Genomic DNA, 4803 nt, shown 5'->3' on the forward strand with positions numbered 1-4803 from the left:
TGCGAGCAGTTTACCCACACCTATTCGAAGAACCAAGGTAGCTGCCTTTCCAGTCGAGTCACTTCTCTACCAGTACAATAGCTGGGTCTCTTTCTCGTTGGCACCATCCCTTATTCTTAGAATTCCTATGGCACTTCGAAAGATCATGTGCCCTGAACTCGTACGTGACTTATCCTCACTGATGTCAAAACCCAGCAGATTGTACTTTTTCTTTGAGTGGCCAGGCCAGGCAGATCCTAAGAATAGAGAACCTATGGCGTCTGAGATGGGTGAACGGCACACCCTACTACGGCGTGTTTATGTCATTGACACAGCTCGAGTAATAGAGACACAGATCTTGTTTCTTGGCTTGGGAAGACTTCCAACATAGAGTTCCTTCCCTTCAATGGAACAGCAATCGATGAATGGAGTTTGAGGATTGTCATAGAATAGAACAGAACTCGCCTCCACCTAAGAACTTCACTTTGAAATCCACAGCACGAACACGGCTCTTATAGATTAGGTTTCCTGGGAGTTCCCTTTCTTCGAGTACTATCCATACAATATTAGTGACCCTGCTCCTTTCCTTGAATTGTGATCTATTGCCTATGGTGGCTTCGGCTTAGGCTGTTGATTAATGCCTTGGTGTGTTTTCTTCTTGTTTCTTCTCTTCTTCTTGTGATCTTGATTGCGCCTGTTTGCACTTAGCTTGATGTGATTTTCTTTAGGCTCAGCTCTCCTCTTTGACGAGAATCCGAAAACTTTCCTTTCCTTGAAAGGGGAAGTCCGCCACTCCACTAAGACCGCTTGCTTCTCATGCGCTGATGAAGTTCGTACCACTTCTTGCTGTCGAAGAGCTAGGAATCCAGTCACTCAGGAAAGCGTAACTATACTATACTATACTATCTATTTACGATAATTTGATTGCTGACAACATCACGCTTCTCTTTCTCCAGCGTCATGCCTTGTGACCTCTAGTTTCAACCTCCTAGCATTGGCTTCACTTGATTAGAACCATAAGCATTTGCATTCGCGACCGTCCTCGTCCCAGGTTTTGTTCTTCTTTGCTTTGGTGAGGTATACCTCTATCAAATGTGCTTAGCCTTTTCGCTAGTGCTATTTCATGCCATTGGTTTGAACTGGATAGAGGGGAAGGGCCTTACCTTATCTACAACTATCTAATTGCAATTCCGGATAGCATAGCATTATTCTTAGCCGAGGAAGGAACCGTTGATGGCGGAGTTATTTGCACGGATTTTCCAGCTATATGAAGATGAGGCTAAAAGACGCGGATAGAAGTCCGAAAATTAGTTCAAAAAAGGCCACAATCGTTAAAGAAAGGGACCTTGATCCTTTCATCGTTTTTGCACTTGAAAAAGAAATTTGCAAAGCGGGTTATTAACGAATTGAGTTTACTTTTCAGTTGAGAACCGTCCAGAAGCGCTGAAGAGGGTGTCGGAATCATTCGAGGCTCCTGGAAGTTACCAGCGAGTGCCGGATGAATTGAAGGCTCGACGACTCCCTCGAATCCTGCAGGGTTAAGGGAGGCTACCTGAAGCTGCTGGAAGGCGAGAATCGTTTAATAAACAGACTGAGTTATAACCCATATTATAGTTATAAACTATATTCATCAAACTACAAACTACTAGAATTGGAAATAAAATAATGATTATACTCGGCCAGCGAGTAACAAGAAGGTGGCACAATTGAGGGTAGGAAAGAATCCAGGGTAATGGTCAATACTGAGAACATGAATTCCCTTAGCGCGTTGGATCATCGAATAATGGAAAAATTCCTATCTCTGGTAAGACGGGTTCATCAACTCATTTCTCGGTCAGATATTGGTCAACAAAAGTACAATTGGAACTTGTCACCAGCCTCATCTGGTGAGGGATCAGCTGTATCGGCTTTCCCTAGTGATAAGGTCTGTGAGGTTGTGGAGAAGATGAAGTTGATACACACTACGGAATTCTTTCTTCTTTTCTATTGCTTTTTTAGAAGAAAAAAGAAAGATAACTCAAAACACGTATTGCTGCTTCTTCACTCTTTGCTTGATCGCATATTCATGATGTTAACCCTTCTTCTATTTGCTGAAGCTGGGCATTGGTTGGGATTGAACCTACGGCACTACTTATGATGCTATCAAAGGTATTGAATCCGTAAGCTTATTGATCGCATATTGCACTTCTTTTCTGGAATGAGAGAGGAAAGGGTAGAGAGAGCGAGGATATGCTTAATCCGCTTTGGGAGGCATATGCATTTCAGTCTGCACGGGCTTACAAAGAGGCAGGCATTTGGATAGCACAGATAACCGAGACAGGAATAGTTGTCACGAGATATGAGAGGGAGAGTTTCTAGATGAGCAAGAAGGCGTTAAATATATAATGCAAAAAGGAACTACCTAATAAGCCAGCTCAGCTCTATGGTTTTTGCAACGTTTCAACTAAACTAATTGGAAATGCCTGCTCTTCGATGTTACAAGCTAGCCTTGCTACGATTTCCATATAGGTACAGAAGATTGTGATACCCCTCCCAGAGTGTATGCTCCAGATGAAGCTAGCTTCCAAGCGAATGAACTGTAAAATCTCTACTCTTTTGCCATCTTATTCTTACTTAAGAAGCTTCTCTAGATCGACTTCTCTTTCTTCATTAGGCAGGCAGGTTCGCCGCTTTGCCATGCCAGGACGAATAGAGTTAGCGAGCACGTAGCATTATCTATATCAGGAGCTAATAAAAGTCAAGAGATCAAATCCGTGCACTGGCATTTTGGAAGTAGCATTGGAAAGAACTTGCTTTGCATTTGTACACAGGGTGTACACATTATATATGAATGAAACATATTCATTAACTTAAGCATACTCCTTTTTTTATTTAATGAGTTGATATTAATTAAATATCTTTATTTTTTTCGATTTTTGCAAAGGTTTCATTTACGCCTAATCCATATCGAGTAGACCCTGTCGTTGTGAGAATTCTTAATTCATGAGTTGTAGGGAGGGACTTATGTCACCACAAACAGAAACTAAAGCAAGTGTTGGATTTAAAGCTGGTGTTAAGGATTATAAATTGACTTACTACACCCCGGAGTACGAAACCAAGGATACTGATATCTTGGCAGCAAGCATTCCGAGTAACTCCTCAGCTCGGGCGCCTGAAGAAGCAGGAGCTGCAGTAGCTGCGGAATCTTCTACTGGTACATGGACAACTGTTTGGACTGATGGACTTACCAGTCTTGATCGTTACAAAGGACGATGCTATCACATCGAGCCCGTTCCTGGGGACCCAGATCAATATATCTGTTATGTAGCTTATCCATTAGACCTATTTGAAGAGGGTTCTGTTACTAACATGTTTACTTCCATTGTGGGTAACGTATTTGGTTTCAAAGCCTTACGCGCTCTACGTTTGGAGGATCTACGAATTCCCCCTGCTTATTCAAAAACTTTCCAAGGTCCGCCTCACGGTATCCAAGTTGAAAGGGATAAGTTGAACAAGTACGGTCGTCCTTTATTGGGATGTACTATTAAACGGATTATCCGCAAAAAATTACGGTAGAGCGTGTTATGAGTGTCTACGCGGTGGACTTGATTTTACCAAAGATGATGAAAACGTAAACTCACAACCATTTATGCGCTGGAGAGACCGTTTTGTCTTTTGTGCCGAAGCAATTTATAAAGCACAAGCCGAAACCGGTGAAATCAAGGGGCATTACTTGAATGCGACTGCAGGTACATGCGAATAAATGATTAAGAGAGCTGTATTTGCAAGGGAATTAGGGGTTCCTATTGTAATGCATGACTACTTAACAGGAGGTCGCAAATACTACTTTGTCTCATTATTGCCGCGACAACGGCCTACTTCTTCACATTCACCGAGCAATGCATGCAGTTATTGATAGACAGAAAAATCATGGTATGCATTTCCGTGTATTAGCTAAAGCATTGCGTATGTCGGGGGGAGATCATATCCACTCCGGTACAGTAGTAGGTAAGTTAGAAGGGGAACGCGAAATAACTTTAGGTTTTGTTGATTTATTGCGCGATGATTTTATTGAAAAAGATCGTTATCGCGGTATCTTTTTCACTCAGGACTGGGTATCCATGCCAGGTGTTATACCGGTGGCTTCTGGGGGTATTCATGTTTGGCATATGCCAGCTCTGACCGAAATCTTTGGAGATGATTCCGTATTACAATTTGGTGGAGGAACTTTAGGACATCCTTGGGGAAATGCACCTGGTGCAGCAGCTAATCGTGTGGCTTTAGAAGCCTGTGTACAAGCTCGTAACGAAGGGCGCGATCTTGCTCGTGAAGGTAATGAAATTATCAAAGCAGCTTGCAAATGGAGTGCTGAACTAGCCGCAGCTTGTGAAATATGGAAGGAGATCCAATTTGATGGTTTCAAAGCGATGGATACCATATAAAATAAAAAAGAAGCAAAATAGAAAGAGAAAAAATAAGTTAAGAAATGCAGTAATTCTTCTTTATTCCTCTAATTGATTGCAATTCAATTCGGCTCAATCTTTTCTAAAAAAAAAAGACTGAGCCGAATTGAAATAGATCTTGATACGATCATGAGACTTGACAAATCGAGATTCTTCTATTCTATATATCTAGAATATAGAAAGGTATAATACAATAAACAAATATAAATAAAAATATAGTATTATCGTACGATAATGGAATCAAATACGCAGTATTTACAGAAAAGAGTCTTCGTTTATTGGGAAAGAATCAATATACTTTTAATGTCGAATCGGGATTCACTAAGACAGAAATCAAGCATTGGGTCGAACTCTTCTTTGGTGTTAAGGTAGTAGCTGTGAA

General features: G+C 41.3%; 1 pseudogene across 1 annotated transcript; it reads left to right on the forward strand.

Annotated features, from left to right (window-relative positions):
• The first annotated feature begins 2930 nt into the window (after positions 1 to 2930).
• On the forward strand, positions 2931 to 4409 carry LOC118475717 (ribulose bisphosphate carboxylase large chain-like; annotated as a pseudogene). Its single transcript, XR_004855073.1, has one exon. The product of XR_004855073.1 is annotated as a ribulose bisphosphate carboxylase large chain-like (transcript).
• The last annotated feature ends 394 nt before the right edge of the window (positions 4410 to 4803 follow it).

This window comes from Zea mays, unplaced genomic scaffold, assembly GCF_902167145.1.
Source record: "Zea mays cultivar B73 unplaced genomic scaffold, Zm-B73-REFERENCE-NAM-5.0 scaffold_591, whole genome shotgun sequence".
In the NCBI taxonomy this organism is placed as follows: Eukaryota; Viridiplantae; Streptophyta; class Magnoliopsida; order Poales; family Poaceae; genus Zea; species Zea mays.